Source organism: Lissotriton vulgaris, chromosome 11 (assembly GCF_964263255.1).
Source record: "Lissotriton vulgaris chromosome 11, aLisVul1.2, whole genome shotgun sequence".
NCBI classification, from domain to species: Eukaryota; Metazoa; Chordata; class Amphibia; order Caudata; family Salamandridae; genus Lissotriton; species Lissotriton vulgaris.
The window spans coordinates 635353611-635376873 of record NC_141699.1 but is presented as its reverse complement, the minus strand read 5'-3'; the positions used below and the strand labels follow the sequence as shown (position 1 = coordinate 635376873).

The following is a 23263-nucleotide window of genomic DNA, read 5'->3' as shown; positions in this document are numbered from 1 at the left end:
TCGGCCATTTCAGCCTTCTTGAGGCTTCTTGATTAGCATTCTCTTTTCAAGTCCCCTGTTGTAAATAGATTCTTGAAAGGCATCACACACATGTTTCCTCCTGTTCCTTTTGTGATGCCTTAGTGGGACTTGAACCATGTACTGACTTATCTGATGTGCGCTCCCTTTGAGCCACTTCGTAACTGTCCTCTACGTCTTCTAACTCTTAAGACTGCATTCCTGGTTGCCATCACCTCTGCCAGGAGAGTGAGTGAGCTCCAGGCTCTATCTCCTAAACCTCCTTTCCTCTCTGTGTATCCGAACAAGGTTGTTCTAAGGACTCGTCCTTCTTTCCTGCCCAAGGTGTGGAAAATTAGATTTCGATGTGAACATTACCGGCGCCATCTTGTCCAAACCTAGGCCCGTACGAGCGCGTAAGCGGCAGCCATCTTAGACACTATGGCCACTTTGTACTATCATCCCCCCACGCGTTGACAACCCCCATGCACACATGCTTGAGTCATAAAACATCCTCAGCGCAACCGTGCCCCATAGCCACTCCCCCGTGCCGAACCTACATGCCCTTTCATCCTTCGCACACAAACGCTCCCCTCTCCCTCTTTTATAACCCCTTCCCTTGCACCTGGTTGTTCGATCCGATCCCAGGCCATCACCCAACCCTGCGGATACAGTTTATTGTCCCCGTACAGTAGGATCTCGCTTCCCATCAAAGGAACCGGGATTCATCAATGCCACAACCCCATGAGATCCGACCGATTGCCCACATTTTAGCCCCTGACGGAATGTCCAGCTGCGCGATAGCCCTCACCCACTGTGATTGGGGTGGGGGTCTCTACTATGTGAATATGTGTGGGAACGTGGGAACAAGCCTAAAGTGGGGATTCCAGAAATGCTTAACGCACATCAAAGTAATATCAGGAATGTGTTACACTGCAATAAAACAATATAATACTGTATATAAGGCCAGGCTACAGAGATGCAGTTAGAGCACCTCGAGACGATACTCTGTTTGTCCGATCAGACGTGCTTTGCTCCGGAGAAATAAAATGCGTTTCCCGCTTTCCAGTTCCAGCGCCCGCCTCTTTATCTGATAACTACCGAATGAATTATAGGCGACTAACACCAAGCAGTGCTTGAGGATATCTGGGGAAAATCTGCTTATTCAACAATTGGCGACATGTGGGTCCAGTGAGAGAGGTCCTAACGACAGAGTGAACGACTGCAACGATCGGGAAGAGCTCCTGCCTGAAGGACCCTCGTCTGGCAGCCGATCATCCGACCTTCACCGGTTCTGGACAGACCTCTCTCGAGCGATCTACGGTCCTGACTGGGATCCCACAGGAGTGCCGCAGCAATAACGGAGAATAGAGGATGATCGGACGCTGGAAGTGGAAGACGAGAAACTGTCCATACAGGTCCGGGTAAGGTTGTGCAGCACGACTCTTTTTGTTTGATTGATTGATTGATTGTTCGGAAAATACTAGTATTACTCATTGATTGGTTCGTTTAGCCTCTATTGCTACTCGATTTATTGGTTCTTTTTGAGATATTCTCTGTTTGCAAACAACGAAGAATATAAATATTCTGTCTAGTCTTTGCAGATAGTGAAGGATAGGTAGTGCGGACCTTTGTCCACCATTATTTGAGATCTTCACTTGTCCGATGTACGTCATGCCTATTTTCTCCCCACTGATTGGTAGTTGGTTTAACCCGGATCGTATATTAGAGGTAGATCATCCAGCTCCACTGGAGGGCACCCCTAATAAGGACATGTATATTAAACATGGACTAGTCGCCGTAGCTTATAGCAAGCTATGGCATAAAAATACGAAAAAAGATCGAGAAAGTCAGTGGCCACTGATGGGATCTTTTGACCTCGCTAAAATCGAAGCGCTAGAGATAGCCCTTCGCAAAAATAAAACTACGCCAACCATGCTCGATAGTCTCGGCATGTGGCGAAAAGAAGCAACACAATGTGAAAAGAAAGATGAAGCAAAGATCAATAAAGAGCTGCGAAAATCAGCTTACTTAGCTGGTAAAAAGTTAGAAGAGGAAATAAAGGAAAGGGAAAAAGATAAAAAGGAATGAGAATCAGAAACTTCAGGACAATGCCCTGTTAGAACACCCTCCATGCTTTACCTTGAGCTCACATCAAAGCAAAGGACAGACGATGATTTACTCCTAGGTTCCCCAATCATCTATATGCTCCCTCCTTATGCCCCCACCCGTCCTTTAGCACAGCACTTACATCCCAAAACTTAACTGAAGGTAGCGCCAGGGCCTCGGTACCCACGGCCTCCACGCCGACCGAGCCTCTCGTGCTAAACACCTTGTCGAAAGACGCCTCAGACAAAACCGAAACAAAAGAGAAGGAACCAACAAGAATTCCCCGTTTGAGCAAAAATCAACGAACAGGCATTAATAAATTACTCAAAACCCTAGTAGACAGAAAAGAAAATGAGGAGTACATAACGGATATATGCAACTCTTATGCAGACAACCACAAACGCACTTTGTTGTGCGCTTTTGTTATTACACTCACACAGCATATGAGGAAAAGTATAAAGATAAAAGGCCCAAACGACTTGCAGCTCTATACAGAAAGGTAGATATAGGAGACGAGAGTCAATGCGATGTAGTAGAACTCTGTTCCTATACATTAGAAGTCTTCCGCCACCTCATAGAACAGGGACAAACAGTCAAAGGCGCCACCCCCGTAACCATCGAACCCCGACAGAAAAATTAGACAACATGATGCCTATAAAAGAAGCAGCCCCCTACTGGGTCCCCCCAAGATGTCAGGGAACTCATGATGATATAAATCATCAAGACGCCAAAGGAAGAGTAGTATACAATTGGGTGTATCAACCCTGGGATAGACAGGACATCCTGACTTTCCGCAAATCCTTGCCGGACTTGCGAAAGAATCCCACCACGTTCTATACAGAATTAGGTACTGCCTTAGGATCGACAATCATGACCCTAGCCTATATCGACTTATTCTTTGGGCTATGTCTGCCAGCTGATGTGTGGAAGCAAATCCGGAAAGCCGACCACACTGATCTGCTTGGACATACCTGGGGACAACTCGACATCCTAGATAAGCAACGAAACCCCTGAAAGCCATATTAGACCTCCCAGATAAGATCGTACAAAAGGTAAAGACCCTAATCCCCGAGAAAAAGGTAGATTAGTCTATAGTAGCAGCTTGCCGCCAGAAACCCCAAGAAGACGTCTCCGAATACTTCTCCCGGTTCGAAGCGGTGTTCTCTGATTACAGTGGACAGGACATGACCACTGCAACCGGACATCACTTGTTCGTACAAAATTACGTTAAGGGTCTGTTACCGGAAGTTTCGCAGAAATTACAAAATAGCGAAAGCAGTTGGGCGGCCTCAAAACTCGCAGCAATCCTCCAGATGGCCCAGTATTACGAACACCAGAAAAATGAAAACAAAAAAGCTTCAGAAAAGAAAAAGAAAGATTTAAAGGAGCGAGTCATGATAGCTCAGTTACAAGGAGTAAATATAGGGAAAGAACAATACAAGGGAGGTTATCAACAGAGTGCCCCTAGAAACCCGCCACCCAGAAGTAATGCACCTGCACCCGTCGCTGGACGTAGAGACTTATGCGAGAACCAATGTGCATTTTGCAAAGAGTATGGGCATTGGAAGTCTCAATGCCTGATCCTGTTAGACATGAATAGGAACAAAGAGATGAGAGACATAGCAAATGGACCGAGAAATAGAGGACACGGCCAAGGGAACACAAATAACGCTAGTGACGAAAGGCCCGGTAGAATGAACATTTTTGACCGTCCCCGACAGAATCAATACCAACAATCAGACTGCGACAATGCTTATGACTTTGCATAGGACTGCCAAGGGCAAGGGAGGGATCCAGTCGAGCTCTATGTTGACCAGCAAGGCCCTTGTGTTACCGCAAGGGTCCTAGGCACGAAGTCTCCATTCCTGGTAGACACGGGAGCAACACGTAGTGCATTATCCAAACGACTGATTCCAAGGGCACCCTTGTCTGGCTCACACGTGACATCAATAGGATTTGATGGTACGCCCTCCACCAACCCTTTGTCCAAACCGATCTCTTTTGACCTAGAAAACAATATCACCGACACGACATTCCTCCTCTCCTCCAATACCCCAGGCGCCATTATGGGTCTTGACTTACTGAAGCATTTTCGAGCAACTATCAGGTGCTCGCCCAACGGAGTCTGAGTCATCCTATATGACAATCCCAACCTACTCAGATCTTGCCCTTCACTACACATGTACTCCATTACCGAAGCAGACATATACCTACTTGATACCCTACCCCCGTACTTATGGGCAAAGGCTGACTCAGATGTAGGACGAATGATGATAGACCCAGTGCATGGGAATGTACGACAGGACGCGACACTACCGAAGGTACCCCAGTACAAAATATCACCAGAAGGCGAGAAAGTATTGATTGAAATAATACAGTCACTAGTAAACGCAGGCGTGATAGAAGAAGTAGTAAGCAATATCTGCATTAGCCCAGTTCTACCAATCATCAAAAGACAAGGAGTGGGAGATGAGAAAGCGTACCGCTTCATCATCGACCTGCGAGAGATCAACAAGATAGTTGTGCCACAATACCCCGTAGTCTCCGACATCACCACCATCCTAACCATGATCCCGTCCACTGCCACCACTTTCACTGTAATTGACCTCAAGAATACCTTCTTCTCCATACCCATTCACCCAGACAGCCGCTACCTCTTCGGATTTACCCTAAGATGTCGCTCGTATAGATTTTGCAGAGCACCCCAGGGGTACACTGAAAGCCCAAGCATCTATAGCCAGGCACTCAAGAGACAGTTAGATACAGTTCAGCTACCGGACGGAGTGGTGTTAATACAGTACGTAGAGGATATCCTTTTAGCAGCCGACACCACACCCCTTGCAGTCACAGCCACCATCCAGCTCCTACACTTCCTTGCAGAGAATGGTCACAAAGTTTCCCGAAAGAAGTTACAGTTTTGTACACCCCAAGTGACATACCTAGGTCACCTTTTGTCAAAAGAAGGAAGGAAACTCACACCTGACAAAATCCAGACCATTTTAGACACTCCCGTCCCTAAGAACCAGAAGCAAGTCTGCTCTCTGGTAGGCCTCACCTCATTCTGTCGACAATGGTTGCCGAACTTTAGCCTCATTGTGAAACTCCTACTTTCCCTTCTAGCCAAAGATGTTCCCTTTCCACTCCCTTGGACCCTTGAATGCCAGACCTCTTTCAAGGAATTGCGAGACGCCTTTTGTTCAGCACCCATTCTAGGAACCCCAGACTATTCCAAACCATTCTCCCTTTACACGCACGAACTAGAGGGATGTGCATTATCTGTCCTGACACAATCAATCGGCCCTAAACAACGCCCTTGCGCTTATTTCTCAGCCACTCTTGACCCGGTAACCAGAGCATTACCAGCTTGCCTACGAGCTGTAGCAGCTGCAGCAGTTTCGATACGACAGAGTGAAGGAATTGTGCTTTCTAACCCCCTTACAGTGTTAGTACCCCATGCTGTTGACACCCTCCTGAACCAGACCAAGACCCAACACCTGACTAGTGCACGACTGACTGGATACGAGCTAACTCTATTGGCACCACACATTACCCTGAAGCGGTGCACCACTCTGAACCCGGCTACATTGTTACCACTACCTGAAAATGACCCAAATGTAACTCCCCTGCATGACTGTGTGACCCTCACTGACGAACAGACCAAGAGTAAAGTAGACCTCCGAGACACTGCCTTCCCAGACCCTGATGGAGAACTATGGGTAGATGGCTCATGTATCAAACTCCCCGACGGCACCACCTCAGCTGCATATGCCGTCACCACAGCCCGAACCATTGTAGAAACAGCCCGCATTGCCTAACGATCCGCGCAGGCGGCAGGACTGATTGCCCTCACACAAGCGTGTATTTAAGCAGCAGGGAAGACCGCAAACATATACACAGACAGCCAGTATGCCTTCGGGGTAGTTCACCATTTTGGGCTCCTATGGAGAGAGAGGGGATTCCTGACCTCACATGGCACACCGATCTTACATGGAGATCTAGTCTCCGCCCTGACTGAAGCAGTCCTCCTCCCCAAGCGGCTAGCAGTAATCAAATGCCCAGCACGCTTTTTAATATCTATGTTGCGGACTTGGCGAGGGTTATTAAATCACATGGGATGCGATTAACTACCTACGCGGATGACACCCAGCTTGTGTTGGCGGTGCATAAGAACGGTCCAGTGGTAGCAGCTAAGTTTCAGGAGGGGTTACTGGATGTACAATCATGGATGCACAGTAACTGCCTGAAACTTAATGCAGAGAAAACCGAAGTTATGACTTTCGGTAAGATCTCCCCCGAATGGTCCCCAACTTGGTGGCCCAGTCAGATGGGCTCCCCCCCGATTCCAGCTGTCAAGGTTAGGAATTTGGGAGTGATCTTTGATAACAGGCTATCTTTTCGTTATCATGTCAACAAGGTGGTCTCTACTGCATTCTTCGTGCTGAAGAAAATAAAAAAACTCATGCCATACCTACCCGCTTCGGCAGGGAAAACACTGATCACCACCTTAGTGTTTTCGAAGCTGGACTATGGAAACGCCCTCTTCCTTGGCACTCACAAATACATCCTGAACAAACTACAGTCCGTGCAAAATATGGCAGCACGGATTCTGCTTAATATTCCTTGGCGACACTCTACTTCAGCAGCCATACGCCATCTACATTGGCTAAGAGTGGAGAGCAGAATCAAATTCAAGGCTCTCTGCATCGCCTATAAGGCCATTCATCAGACTGGACCAAAGTTCTTAAAGGAAGCTTTTCAGGTGTACATACCTGGAAAGAATCTAAGATCAGCAGCAAGCCACCTATTGCATGTTCCCCGAACAAGAACGGCCACATGGGGAGATAGACGCTTCCTGGTAGCGACCCTCATACTGTGGAACACACTCCCCTTGTATATTAAAACAGCACCAACACTCATTGCCTTCCGTAAGGCCCTGAAAACTTGGCTATTTAATCAATAAGTTCCTGTCCTGAATTTTGTGTATCCTAGAGCATCTCATTGCGCCTAGACACCCTAGGGCAGTGTTTCCCAAACTGTGGTCCGCGGACCCCCAGGGGTCCGTGACACATTCCCAGGGGGTCCGCAGGCAACAGTTTTAAAAGCACAGAAACGTTTTTTGTATGATTAGCAGCTTTCTAGCAACAATAAAAGTGTCAAGATAAAGCCAGTGATTAATGTACCTGCTGGAGCATGAGGAGAGTTTTGTTCAGTGGCAGCTTTGACTTAACTAATGTAGCACAGAGGGTTAATTTGCCTACTGCAAAGAACGTGTAACATGCATTTTAAAAAAGCAGCATTTTATGGGCATAGGTCCGTTGTTACTTCTTTTGACACAGATTCTTATGTTGCTGTGCACTTCATAAGTGACAAACGTAATGTAGCAGAGGGACCTATAAACTGTCATCAAAGAGCTGCTTGCAAACTGCATGGTACCAGTTAGTAACTTTTGTTTTTTCCAAGTTATTCATTATCCTGATGCTGCTAAAAAGATTTATTTGGGTGGAGATACATTTTTAATGTTAAAGTCAGTGCTAGCCACTGTGTTTAGCTTTGAATCCAGAGCTTGTGCTTTTCCAGACCAAGCACTCTTTACACATTTTATATACACACTGATTTACATGTATGATTCAATATCTCTATATATGTGTGATGTGAAGTGCTCTGACATCCTACAATGGTATGAGAGATGCGAGAAAACAAATGAAATACATGTGAGAGAGGGGCTATTATTCAATATAAAATACTAAGGGCCAGATGTACGATCCGTTTTTATATGCGCGAACGGGTTCGTGAACTCGCTTTCACATGCAAAAATGTATTGGGTCATGTACATTGCCTATTTCGCGAAGTCGCAATTTGTTTGCGACTCGCTAAATAGGGTTTGCAACTTGCTATTTAGAAGGGGCATTCCCATCCAAATAGCGAGTCTTAAACCATGTACAAATGTTTTGCGGTCGCAAAACACTCGCAATTACCACCTACTTCAAGTAGATGGTAATGCATTCGCAAATGGGAAGGGGTCCCCAGGGGACCCCTTCCCCTTTGCAAATGCATGCAAAATTATTTTTTAAGGGCAGGCAGTGGTCCCAGGGACCTCCGCCTGCCCTTAGAAAATGAAACGAAAACGTTTCATTTTTTTTCCTTTTTTGAATGCACGGTAAATGGGCTGCATTTTTTTTTAAACTGCTTTATTTAAAAGCAGTCCTAGACATGGTGGCCTGCAGAGCCCAGCAGGCCACCATACCTAGGAGGGCTGGCATTCCCAATAGGCTTGAAAATTGCGAGAGGCTCATTAATATTAATGAACCTCGCAATTTGCGACCCCATTGGGAATCCGAAACAGTGTTAAACACACTGTTGTACATTTCATTTTAGCGACTCGCAATGTGCCACTCGCAATGTGTCGCCAATTGCGAGCAGCTAAATGAAATGGTCGTACATCTGCCCCCAAAATCCTTAGGGGCAGATTTACAAGCCTCTTGCGCCTCTTTTACGCTGCTGTTGCGTCACTTTCGTGATGCAGCGGCGGCGCAAAAGACGCGCCATGTTGCAGGGTATTTACAACATGACGCATCTGGGAGATGTGCCACGTTGTAAAGCCCTGCGCCAGAAGGAGGCATTCCGGCGCAGGAACGCCTCCTAAAAGTGGCTGAGTGAAATCTACAAGATTTCACTCAGTCACTTTGTGGCCCATGCTGCGTCAAAACCCTGCGCCTGCTTGAAGCAGGCGTAAGGATTGACGCAGCATTAACAAGATAGGGCCCCCGGAGCATTGCTGGTTCTGTGTCGTGCTTGCGGCACAACTTCAGCAATGCGTCACCTTTACGGCACAGATGCGTCATGCATCTGTGCTTTTTTGCCCCATGAGGCGCAGCATTGTAAATGCGGCGCATCAACGGTGGCGGAGGCATGGTGCACAATAAGTGGCACATCCCTGCTGAAATGCATGGATGCGTCACTTGTAAATCTGCGCCTAAGTACTTTGAGTATTTGTTTTGTGTGCACATGTGTGTATTTTTTTCTAATTACTGTTTTAATATTTATAATTTAACTCATACAAATTGCTTGGGGGTCCTCGGCTTCCAGTGGTGGCTCAATGGGGGTCCTCAAGAGTCAAAAGTTTGGGAACCACTGCCCTAGGGTATTAGTTGCGCATTAAAAATCCCATAAATAAATAAATAAATAAATAAGGTGACGGACATTGTAGGACAGGGAAATGCACTAGCAGACATCACTGCCCGAGCAACAGCAGAAAACAGAACGACAACGCGAATGTATGTGACCAGGTCACAAGCAGAAAAATGGACAGACTCTAGGACCACTATATGAGATATCCAACTGATGAGTACACCACACGAACTGACTGAATGGGCTCGGTGGGTCTAAGGGACGACGAAGGCTGCTAAGGACGAAAGACAAAGACAAATGGTTGCTGCCTGACGCTTATCTGATCCCCATATTGACCATGGCACACTTACCCGCACATATAGGATCCGCTCCCATGACCGAACTAATTACTAGGGTTTGGCATAATGGCAAGATAGCAGATTCAGCGAAACACCTAGTTCAACAATGCATGGTATGCCTACAACACAACCCGGGGAAGGGGACAGTAGTACTTTGGGGAGGGTTTGGGGTCCCTGGTCTCAAATATGTCCTAGTTATTGTGTATGCATTCAGCAAATGGTTGGAAGCTTACCCCACTCGCGACAAAACCGCCACCACTACTGCAAAAGTGTTGTTAAAAGAGTTTTTCCCACGCTACGGCCTTTGTAGAATTTTATGGAGCGACAATGGCCCCCACTTTGTAGCCGAAGTTATCCAACTCATATTGAAAGGGTTGGGTGTAAAACAAAAATTCCACGCAGTCTTCCACCCCCAATCTGCAGGTCTGGTAGAACAACACAACGCCACACTGAAGCTAAAACTAGCAAAGATCCACCACAGGATTGAAATGGCCTGATGCCCTCCCACTGGCATTGCTATCAATGCTCTCCACCCCAACCAGACACCACTTAACTCCGTATGAGGTTGTCTTTGGCCGGCCTATGAACATTTGGGATGCGCCAAAGCCAACCTCCATCCATGATGTCCCGGACATTCTAATGTCTGATTACCTGCATAATATTACTAAAGAATTAACTGTTATCCACCAACAGGTGCGGCAAGCCATACCAGACACATCCAGGGGTCCGGGACACGACATCCAACCTGGGGACTTTGTTTTGTTTCGGAACTTTCAGAGATCCAAGAGTTTGGAACCCTGGTGGGCGGGCCCTTGGCAAGTCTTGATCACCACCCGAACCGCACTTCGAGTGGAAGGGAAGAAAAATTGGCTCCATGCACACCACTGCAAAAGAATATCCCCAACCCTGACAACGGCCGAAAACGTGGACACCCAAGAAGAGTTCCTGACAAAAGACCGACCAGCCCTGAGTTATTACCCAGAAACGGAGACACTCGAACTGGCAGAATTTCCCGACCCCACTGTGCCATCCAGAAAAGGGTACAACTTGCGACGAAAGGAGAGTGCTTCGGCCAAGCAGACTACTAACTAAGTCAAAAATCTCAGAGCGGTAGCTAACACTACAAAGGCTACCAGGAGAGACGCCAGACAAAGTATGTGGTCCTGCCATTCACCGAGCCTCTTGAAGGTGATGGAAGATCCCGGACGAATGAAGACCCACCGCAAAGACCCCAAGACTGCCAAAGTGCATAGTTCAAAGACAATCGTACTTTTCATTGCATCTGCCTCTTGCTAATGGTCACAGTTTGGATCATGGAAGAAAGTACTCCCGCTCACGAGACAATGATACCCACTATGCAGCCCACCACCAAGAAAGAACATTATCTGGTCTCACTGTCACCCCACTTCCGAGAACGACGCAAAGAATTTTGGATTAACTCATTCGTACAGTTGCTGCATCAACACAATCTTGCTGCCAATGCCACAAACTGCTGGATCTGTGGGCTGCTACCTCATGCAACCGAACACTCTATTCCCTTCATCCCTTCACCCTTCTCTGTCATGGATCCTGCTTTGCCTGGTTAATGCTCCTACAAGAGAGCTACAAAGACAATACAACATCTGGTGAAACGATCACACAATTCTACAACGAGTTCTGGCTGAACAAAACTGGAAAAACCTCTACCCCCTTTTGCCCTCTGACTTCTAACACAACCTTCCAAATGAACATCCCGGAAACAGAACGAATCGAAATGCAAGTGTTCAACAACCCAGCCAGACCCACCTTCTCATATCTACGAAAACGGAACGCTGCCACTCTAACTGTGGCCCTATCTTTGGTGAACATCTCAGGCCTTGTTTGGATTTAGGGCCATGGGACGAATATCGTGGGCCACAGCTCCTGCCCCATAAAAAGGACTTTGAACACTGCCGATCCACCTTCATTTGTTGCTTCACCAAATATGTACTTTGTCTGTGGTACAAAAGCTTACACCTGGCTCCCAAAGGGCTGGGGGGGGCACTTGCTACATTGCCTTTGTCCTTCCACCAACATACGTGGCACCAGCAAATCAGCACAGACAGAAACGCTCAAAAGACACAGAGCAAGCAGACTCCACCGCATCACAGTTCCTCGATGCAGCAAAAGGACTCATTCCACTTTGGGGTCCGATGGCAAAGAGTCGGACCATCCGACATCTGACCCAAGCAGTCGAAACAACATTAAACATCACGGCTGGCATCCTCACCAACAAAACAGCTGCACTACAGGCGGTCCGCCTGGTGGCTCTACAGAACCGTCTTGTCTTAGACGTGGTGCTAGCGGATCATGGAGGAGCATGCCGCATCAACAGAGCCAGCTGCTGCACCTTCGTACCGGATAATTCACCGTCAGTTTACAAGGCAATCGAACACCTTCACAGATTGGCATCAGAGATCCATCAGGAGCAAGAAGGCTGGACACTGGGAAGCTGGTTTTGGAACACTTTGAAAGACTAGGGTTGGAAACTATTGATGATAATATTGGTGCCAGTCTTTATAATATGTGGTTGTTGCCTGGGGATACAATGCATACCACCTCTGTGCTCTCTTTTCATGAACTCTATTTGCCCTAAGACTTTGGACACTAAATCTGAACATGTGAAAGCCTTATATGACACAGAGATACAAAATATGATAGGTATTAATGTAAATTGACAAGCTGGCAAGGACATGTTCAAAGGGTATACTGTGGAAAATTAGATTTCGATGTGAACATTACCGGCGCCATCTTGTCCAAACCTAGGCCCGTACGAGCGCGTAAGCAGCAGCCATCTTAGACACTATGGCCACTTCTTACACTGCCGATCGCCTGCACATCTCCCTGACCTCGCTATCATCCCCCCCGCGCATTGACAATCCCCATGCACACATGCTTGAGTCATAAAGCATCCTCAGCGTGACCCTGCCCTGGAGCCACTGCACGTGCCGAACCCACATGCCCTTTCATCCCTCGCGCACAAACGGCCCCCCCTCCCTTTTTTATAACCCCTTCTCTTGCACCTGGTTGTTCGATCTGATCCCAGGCCATCACCCAACCCTGCAGATACAGTTTATTGCCCCCCGTACAGTAGGATCTCGCTTCCCATCAAAGGAACCGGGATTCATCAATGCCAAAACCCCATGAGATCCGACCGATTGCGCACATTTCAGCCCCTGGCGGAATGTCCAGCTGCGCTGCGCGATAGCCATCACCCACTGTGATTGGGGTGGGGGTCTCTACTATGTGAATATGTGTGGGAACAAGCCTAAAGCGGGGATTCCAGAAATGCTTAACGTACATCAAAGTAATATCAGGAATGTGATCACTGCAATAAAACAATATAATACTGTATATAAGGCCAGGCTACAGAGATGCAGTTAGAGCACCTCGAGACGATACTCTGTTTGTCCGATCAGACGTGCTTTGCTCCGGAGAAATAAAATCTGTTTCCCGCTTTCCAGTTTCCAGCGCCGCCTCTTTATTTGATAACTACCGAATGAATTAGAGGCGACTAACGCCAAGCAGTGCTTGAGGATATCTGGGGAAAATCTGCTTATTCAACAATGGTGGTTACAGCCTTTCATATCGGGCAGTCCATCATCATGCCCACCTTCTTTCCGCCTCCGCATCCCTCGAAAGAGGAAGAGAGGCTCCACCGTCTGGACCCAAAACGTGCGCTCTCCTTCTTTCTAGACCGCACACGCCAGTTCCGGGTGGACGACCAGCTCTTTGTTGGTTAAGTGGGCGCTAAGAAGGGACAGGAAGTGCACAAACGGACCATCTCTCTGTGGGTCATTTTGTGCATCAAGGTTTGCTACTCCTTGGTGAAAAAGGAGCCTCCTGTGGGGCTATGCGCCCATTCCACTCGGGCCACAGCGGCTACTACTGCCCTGGGTCGGGGAGTCCCCTTGTAGGACATCTGTCAGGCACCTACGTGGGCCTCGCTGCTCACGTTTTCTAAGCACTACTGCCTGGACAGCCAAGTCCGGAGGGATGGCTTATTCGGCCATTCAGTTCTCCAGGACTTTCTGGTGTGATCTTGGTTCGCGACCCACCATCGGGGTTGGTATTGCTGGGGTATCTATTCTAAGGTGAGGAATCTAACACTAACCTGTTTTTTTCAGATGCACAAGTTACTTGCCTTCGGTAACAATATATCTGTAAGAAACAGTAGTTAGTGTTAGATTCCTTACCGCCTCACCCATCCTCCCCGTTCTGCGAACCGATATCTAGGGTTAAGGACATCCCTTTCAGGGCCCTAGTTTTAAGGCACAAGTGTCGGTTTCTATCATGGCTCCGCGTTCCTGCCACGGAAAGCTATGTACAGAACTGATGTCAGCGCGCGAGGGCGGCGTCTAAGTACTCCAACGCGGTCATTCCGGCGATCACAATGCCGATGACGGACGCGGAGCCGCAGATGACGCCTACCCACGCGCAAGGGTACTGCTGACGAATACTTTCCGGATCCAGCCCGACGCCTGGGGATATTCTAAGGTGAGGAATCCAACACTAGTTACTGTTTCTTACAGATATATTGTTACCGAAGGTAAGTAACTTGTGCTTTAGTATCTGTACCCCCTTCTATATAGTGTAGTCAGACTAAAACACCAAGGATATTCCCAGAGGGGCCCTGTGTGGCCCGAAAGCAGGAGGAAGAGAGATCGTAATCACCCCACCTGTACCCACATCGCCCAGCAGTGGGCCAGAGATTATTCAGAGAGTGCTCCCGATACTGCCCTAAAACTGTGGTGTGCAACAGTCCACTGCAGGCAGGAGGAGAGTCCAGCACTCCGAGTGGCACTTCACCACTACTTACGCAAGAAAAGGGAAATACCTCCCACAACAATACTAAATCACAGCCGGAATGTACAGATCCCTCAAAACACTCCTACATCCACTACCATCCCTGAAATTGGTGGACGCACCTGAGAAGACGCCCGTCCTATCTGACAGGACCGGTGAGAGGTATGTGACGGGAGAAAATGCAAAGCTCAGAGAACACGACGGAGTGAGCAGGAGATCCCTACAAGTTTGCGTGGCCTTCTCGCCACATTTTCAGAAAAGATACGGAGTGGAGAAATAGGACGGTAACGGTCATAGTACAAGAAAGCAGACAATTGGTGTGCAGTGAAAGTCAACAGAGGGACGCCGTTCACCAGAGTGCTCCTTCGAACACACACCAGCCACTGGGGTGAGGAGACGTCATTCTTCTCAGTGACTGTCAGCCACCTGTCGCTGGCTGCGTAAAGAAAAGGGCATCCCTGTTCTGCTTACACAAATGCCAAATCAGAAGAGCTGCACCAAGTGTTCGATGAGGATCATGACTGCAAAGATCCGCCAGTCATCCCTACTCACTGCCAGTCATCACCACCTGTTGTACGAGTCGTCTCATGGCATCCACTCCATCATCTGTCATGTGCATCACTACCATCCTTGGAGCATCAAGCACAAAAAAACTGGAATCCCACACCACTTTAAAGAACAAGTGACAATCTGAAGATACAGTGACCATCTGTTTTAACCGGCGCATATCCTGATCTTGGTAACAAGAGCATGTTTCTGACCAAGACACATCTACCCCTGAAGTTTGCACGAGTGACGAGGCAGTGTCTCCAGAGTCAGAGCCCATATGCAGTCCCGGGGCAACTCATCCAAGGGGCCTACCAGAGCGTGAGAGATGGATGCTACTTTGCCCCACCAATGGATTCCAGGAAGCATCCATGCCTGCAACAGAGAATCAACAGATCACACAATGCCAAGACTGTCGTCAAAGGATCAAGCGACACAATCGTCCGGTGTGTTACAGTGGACTTAACATCAGGGGAGATTGCATCTGAAAGCAATGAAGCGGAAAGAACATAGGTCAGTCAAAGATATTGGGGTGGTGAGATTACAAAGAAAAAGTTTTAATGGTGGCCAAAAAATGATAAAAAAAGAGAACCTAAATCCGGTAAAAACAAAGGAGAAAAGATATGGTGACGCTCATGAAGTGAGAAACCGGTGTGTCAGTCGTGGAAATTCTAGTGAGACCAGTGCAGAAAGAGAAAAGTGGGGGGCTTTCAACAAGCCCAGTGACATTTTAAAAGAAATCAAAGTGAAACGAAATTAAATGCACCAAAGAACGAAGCGGACATTGACTGTTAGAAAATGTGAAGTAAATGAAAACAAGCAGTTGCAATGCAGTCGGTCTTGCTGTGGGATCCTATAAGTATTTAGTGATGCAATGGGACCACTTCAGGGAGTTGTGGATGAAAGGGATGCACATTCTTGGATAGGTTTTTTGAGGAAGGGCAACCCACAGGGGCCGTAGTAAGTAGGGCACAAAGAAGAATTCCAAAATGGTAGAGGTGCAAAGAAAGGCTGGAGGTGCAGGCAGACAAAACAGAAAGTGCTGAGGGGGGGTGGGAGACACAGCGCAGCATCAGGACAGGTGGGTGACATACAGAGGTACTGTAGTGTGGAGAGTGGCACATAGTTTGCCGAGCAGGAGAGAAGGACAATGTCACACAAGGGCTGTAGGGGTGGGAAAACAGAGGGTCTGCAGGTGGTGTGACACATAAACGAGCTGGAGGGGCAAAGCAGGGTGGTCTGGGGCACACATAGTGTCTTTAGGGACAGGGCAGGGTGAATTATAGAGTTGCTGCACAGGGGAGGTTAACTGGCATTCATAAGAGCTGCTTTATGCACAGGGACTGCAGGTCCAGTGGCAGGGCTGTGCTAAGAGGGGCTTTAAAGTGATAAGGGGACAGCAGTGGTGTGATAAGTTGTCATATTGAGGAACTTAAAGTGGTGTAATGTAGTTCCTATATTCCCAATAGGCTCTGCGCATTGGAATAACATAAACGATAGTTTAGACGTAGGACTTAGGTCGACTAGGTCTCTATTGAATATGTTAGACTTAATTGTGTGTGTGCCAGCTAGCTCAGAGGTCACTAGAAACTTTCTCGAATACACAAGTGTTCCCCCTGAAATAAGGAATATCTCTAGAGTCGCAGAAACAATAGATGGCTATTTCACTCAGTCAATCGTGCATGCTTCGTTTCACCGGAAGTGTAGAGAATTAGAGAGATGGGCGTTTTCAATAAAAAGGTTATTTATTGAGCAGTCTGCTTTCTCATGCAAGAGAAGTGAATTTCTACAATCGTAATACTTGCTATGAAGTAAAGTGCGTACAGTAAAAGGAGTATTATGAAATAATACTGTAAAAGCATTTATATGGTTTCTAAGCCATAAGATACAAAAAATAGATAAAATACATACAATGATAAATAATGACTAAAAGTACTCAACTGGTGCATCTAAAATACGCCTACCTACGTCTAGTACAAGGGAAGAAGTAAGTGAGGTGTAGCTTGAGTTAAATAGTTTCTGCCAAGAATCTATCCAAGATTTCTCTATGGGTCTAACCAGCTCCGAACCTTGGTTATAGAATGAAGGAGGTCTTGTATCTCTCTTTCAAGACTCGATCTCCTAGTAACCCGCAAGGGTAGCAGGGAAACACTGGAGCTGGATTTCTCGGCAGGAGAAAAGACAGTGTCTCTCTCAGTGCGTCAGCAGGGAAGGTCGGCCTCCTTCGGCACTCGCATACAGCAGGGCGTCGGGCAAGTAGTTCGTCGATCTGCTCCACAACCAATGTGTGTTTGTTAGGGCAGATGTGGGCATATTTATACCTGGAAGGTGCCGAGTTTGACGTAAGGGTGGACATAATAACGTCACTAAGAACTCAAAGTTATTTACACACTCCAGGAGTTCTGGGACAAATCAATACTGAAGCAGGGGGAATTCCCATACTGCTGAAGGCTGGTTGTCTTCAAGAACTCGTTGTACTCTGGGAGCTTAGTGGAAGTAGCCATGCCGTATTTGGACTGCATTGGCTGTGTCTAAATATGGTTATGATTCTTATGTCTATATAAGGATGTGATAAGTTATACCTATATAAGGGCATGAATCGGGAAAATTACACTAGAGCCCTAGATACGTTACAACAGGCACACCCACCATCATAGCTGAAAACATTTACCAGCACACTGAACATTATATCCACTGATAAGCATAGTATGTACGCTTGGTTACTATTTAAATGAAAGCGTTCCCTGTCGCATCTGACTGACCAAATTTTATTACAGTTTTTGAATTTTAGAGTAATCAAGGTACTGGATGACAAATGACTTACCTTTTTGAAATATATTTAGAAGTGGACTTTCACAGAGAAGACAACTTAGAATAGTTTGGCTAACATTTTGAATGGTTACGTCAAGGTTCCCAAACAAACCTTGTTGAAACCCACTTTAGCAACATACATAAGTGAAACGTGCTGCGATTTAAAAACATATTCGAAAGGCAACTTACCTGCATTGTATAGCGGTACAGCAGGAGCTACTCACAAGGGACTACAGGCCAGGCAGTGTTGTGTGGACATAGGCTTGAGGATTTGAGAGGGCGAGCGGTGCAACTCCAGGCACAATATGGGTCTGTAACTGATGTCTCTGCTTTTTAAACAAGGGGTGAGAAATCAATCTGGTGTTTGACAAATCATACATCAGTAAGGGCTTAAATGACATATGAGATAAAACACACGTTGTACATGTCATGCCTTGCTTCATGACAGGCAGCAGCAGTGTAAACTACACAATGGGTCACATACTCTCCTAGGTACTCTAAAGGTGAAATAATTTAATTTGAGTGCCTGGCAGTTTGTGTCGGCCCTCCATCAGGAGAGTCACACGCAGTCTCTATAACATGCAGTCATCTGGAAATAAAAGTATGCTGCTACACAAAACATGGACTTATAGACCAACTTTTATGTAGAGCAATAACAGCACTAAATGCAATTGTGATTGAGTAGCATCAAGAAGGCATCTCTGAAAAAAATCCAATGGCTTCACCGCCAATTTGTAGGTAGCCTTTAGGCAGAATGAGTGCAGTATATCAGATAAACACACAGTAGTTGATTCGCACTGAATGGATCTAAGGCAATGAACTCAAACTACAAAAAAGGAACTGCATCACAAACAACAACGTTGTCTTCAAAAGTCAGAATCTTTGAGTGCAGTGCCATGTCCACTTTAAAGGAGGACTGAAATGTGACTCCCATGGCTCTCTCTACCCCTCTGGACAAGATGAGGAATGCAGCGACAGGGTAAAGGGGTGGACAACAGTTGTTGCCGTACAGGCAGGGCAGTCGTCTTTACATAAGAGACTAAGAATGGGTAGTGATGGTTTTTATAGGCCGCACCATTATTTGGCATGTGCCAATATATTTTTCAAAGTTTAACACAAAGAGAAATTTGGTTGTGGTGCTAATAGATACAGTTGCATCATACTACCTAAAATGCATCTAATACATTGGTGAAACACCTCTGTTAACAAAAGAAACTTATGTACCAAAGCACTCAGTATAAGTAAATAAATGGTATTGTTGCCAAACACAGTGCTGTCAAAAAGAACCCCAAATCAGAGGATAGGAGTCATAAGTTTGTTGTGGAGACTTGTATTGCAGTCCAAAATACAGCCGACAAGTGTTTCGTCACACAACTGACTTCTTCAAGGATAAACGGTATATGGTATACATCTGTTGTCACAATCCCGTGGGTCAACAGGCCTGGCTAAGGAAGATATTCCTTGAAGTCAAAACCTTAGTATGGCATTCCAGGTCTGCAAAGCGTGTTGCAGTATTCAACACTGTGGTCAAATCTTTTAGCCGGTCAGTATGTGGTACATTTAAACCAAAAGAATGTCAAATCTTTCCATTATGCTCCAAGTAATTCTGCTAGATTGTATTCTCCAAAAGTGTCCACAGTGATCTTAAATGTAAAAGAACCCATGCTGGTTGGTTCTCGAGATTGACCTGAAACTGCTGGTAACGTATCTAGAAGTTTTTCCAAAGTAGTCCAGTTGGGGAGTGCCTTGATAAGCCTCCTCAAATCCTAAAGCTGTGTCTCGAGGTCTCGACAACTCGTGGAGTCAGGAAATAACAACAATTACCAGCAGTTTAAGGTCAATCAGAAGTATATACCATATACCATTTATCCTTAAATGTGTGATGAAACACGCGTTAGCTGTATTTTAGATTTCAGTACAGGTCTCCACAACAAACTTATGACTCCTGTCCTCTGATTTTGGGGTTCTTTTTGACAACACTGTGTTTGGCAACAATACCATTTATTTACTTATATGGGGTTCTTTGGTACATAAGTTTCTTTAGTCTTTACATATGGGGAACCATGTTTGAGCTTCGGCGTAGCAGGGAAAAGCATGACATGAGCACGGATTTCTGATAGAGTGCGTGTTTCTTTTAAGAAAACTATATATGTAAATCTCTGAATTCAAGCAATACTATAGGGGGAGATTAGGATCGCGGTTTTCCCGCATCCTCCAGGCCGGCGGAAGCCACCGCCGGCCCGGAGGATGCGGGAAAACCGCTGCTGAGCCACAAAAGACCCACCACCATATTAGGATGGCGGTGGGTCTTGAAATCTGTCCGCAGCTTTTCCGCCATGGTCGCCTTCGGACCGCAGCGGAAAAGCAGTAACATGGCTGGCGGTGTCTATCAGACACCGCCAGCCATATTAGGATGGTGTAGAATTTATGCTGTTCCGCGGCGGCTTCTCCGCCGCGGAAAAGCATACAGACCTTCACTTCAGGGGCCCGTTGCGGGCCCCCTGGGTGAAAGGGGGGTTGGGGGTGCACATGGGGGGTACCTATGGTACCCCCCTGCATTTGCGTGAACAAAGCAGCAGGCACCGCGCGGTGCCTGCCGCTTTGTGCACGCAAATGCGGTGCATGCATTTTTAACTTTGCGGCGGGTGCAGCTTTAAGCTGCACCCGCCGCAATGTTAAAGATAGAGGATGTGACCGCCACTCTGGCGGTCACATCCTAATCTGCACGGAGGGAACGCCGCAGCCCATGCAGACGTTCCCTCCTACTCTGGGGTCGCGGACGGACTCAAGTCTGTCCGCGATCCTACTCGACCCCATATTTGTTTTTATTTGAAGGGCAACACTGAATTTACAGAAGTTCAACAGTTAATTAATTTGTACAATGCATTCTAGTTACACAGTTCAAACATAATAGCAAGGCAATTCCCTATGCAAGTTAGAACTGCCAGAACATGCAAATCCCTCACTTTCTAGAGTGAAACAGCATACGATGATTTAAAAACTCTCAAATAAACAAAATGAGATGGAAGCCTGCCCACAACACAAACGTGGGAAACATTGTTTACAACGCGGTGTTTACACCGCAGTACCTCTACAACGCTGCCATTACAACGCAAGTCGTTACTACGACTTGCGCTGGATGGCGCTGTTGGATAAGGAATATTGTAGTTTTATATTCCAACACCTTCCCTACTGTTACGTGGGCTGGTGTTGGAATATAAAATTATAATAATCCTCAATCCGCACACACCAACTCAAGTCGTTGTAACGACTTGCGTTGTAATGGCACCGTTGTAAAGTACTGCGATCTAAAAGATCGCGTTGTACTGACGTACATCCCACAAACGTAGATGAGTCAGGCTACTTTTTCAAATAAACATGTAACACAAATATTAAATCTGAGCCACATGAAAAAACGGACTGCTGTTTGTGAGGACTGTTTCAGAGTACCCCTCTGGAGAAAAGCCTAGACTTAGACTGAGTTGGATGATGGCTTAAAATTCTTTTTACTCAAACTACCCCATTACATATTGTACCATAGTTCCTTCTGTTGGGAAAATTAGTATTTTTTGCAATTCACTGGAACTTCTATGGGCAATTGTGCATCACCTTGCTACGCCAATCTTTGTATGCACAATTTCAAAGTTGACTACATTTTGACAAAGACCTATGGAGTAACAACCTTTTGATGTTTGTAAGATACATTGATTACAGTAAACTAGTGCACACATCAACAGTGAGTGCATCCCTGCGTTGGGCACACCTTTAGTTCTTCATAGAAGACTCCATGTAAGACATTAGTCGTTGCTTAGGTATGTTTATTAATCATAGTTCGTAACCTGGTTCCATTCAATATTATTTTTTCATATTAAATGTGTTGATCAGACAATTCATATTACTCATGCTTGATCATGGACTATTGAATCACTCCGATGCATTTCGGGCTTTTTAGACATTTGTCAAGGATTTCTAGAAACGCAAATAAACAAAATTGCCCATCATTTCAAAATTCACAAGTATAATGATCACAATATATGCATTGAGATCACATGCTAAAACAAGGATGCATTCCTATATTGGTGTCTGGTAGGTGATATGTGCGCAAGTACGATAAAAAGTGATGTGCCCGATACCATTGTGTAGTGAGTCATGCATCGCGATAAACGATAGACATGCTTACATTTGCCGGCTTGAGTCAGTTCGCCAACTGAAACGAAAGGTAGGGAACCGAAGTTAATAACAGTAAGCCTCTCAGGCTTAAGCGCAATGAAAACGTAACTGCGGGCCAAACGCCGACTTACGTGTAGTTTTCCGTTGGGTTAGCTGCAAGCGGGTAACAGGAACAGGTTTAGAACGCGTCGCGTCTGTTCCTTCCCTGGAGTTCATTGACGCTAGCCGGGCGGTTGAGATTATAAACACCAACCCGGAAGGGGCGCTGACTGATTCTCGTGTGAATAGTAACAACAAAAAACAGACTGCCCGGAATGGGAGCGCAGAACGACGGCCATATTGAGTGAGTGTCAGCGGTGTGACTGTAATAAAAAAATACAAGGCATCCAAAAAACATGTAAATATATCATGATTCAATTAATAAATAACAGATAATGTAAGCATTATCGGCAGCAGAAAAGCATTATGCATTAGATCCCCACCCTCCTGGTGGTTTACAGAAAACAACAGAATTCAGTCCTGTCATTGAGCCCAAAGGGCTTCATGGCCTGCAGGCGATATATCCAGGAAATCTCTCGTTGAAGTAGCATTTTATTGTTGTCTTTGCCTACTTTTTTCTCAATGATTTCTAATACCAAGAATTTGAGTTGAGCAATGCTATGTCTATATTCCAAGAAGTGCATTGCAATGTTCGATTTCTCATTTTTGGTACGAATGTTCGATTTATGTTCATTCAATCGTATTTTGATTTTTCTTTTGGTTTTCCCAATGTAGATTTTGCCACATGGGCATTTGAGGAGATAAATTAAATTAGATGAATCACAAGTAGCGTTGTCATTCAATTTGATATTGTGCCCCTTCATGGGGTGACCGATGGTGTTACCTTTCATTACATTATTACAGCTGTTGCAGATAAAACATGGTTGAGTGCCTTTAGATTCCGTCTGACTTCTGGGTTTTTTGGAAAGGATTTCTTTAAGGTTGTTATTCCTGGAGTATGCAAATATAGGTGGATTTTTGAATATCTTATTAAACTCAGGTTCTGATGTTAGTATCCGCCAGTGTTTCAAAATAATCTTTTTGTAGGCCACACTTTGTGTGGAATATTTAGATACTAGTACCATCCTTGTCTCTTCCGGTTTATTAGTTCTGGTTAGTGCTTTTTCTCTGGTTATTTTGGATACTCGGCTTTCAGCCTCTTTTATAATTTCATGTGGGTATCCTCTTTCAAGGAATCTGGAGCCCATCTCTTTTATCCGTTTTTCACATGTTTCAAGATTTGATGTTATGCGTTTGGCGCGTAGCATCTGAGAAAAAGGTAGGTGACGTTTAAGTGAACC

General features: G+C 46.0%; 1 protein-coding gene across 1 annotated transcript in view; it reads left to right on the top strand.

Moving 5' to 3' along the window:
• The window catches only part of LOC147683273 (uncharacterized), a 1451334-nt gene that overhangs the window by 1397904 nt on the left and 30167 nt on the right, over positions 1 to 23263 (top strand). The gene's annotated exons all lie outside the window — the stretch shown is intronic.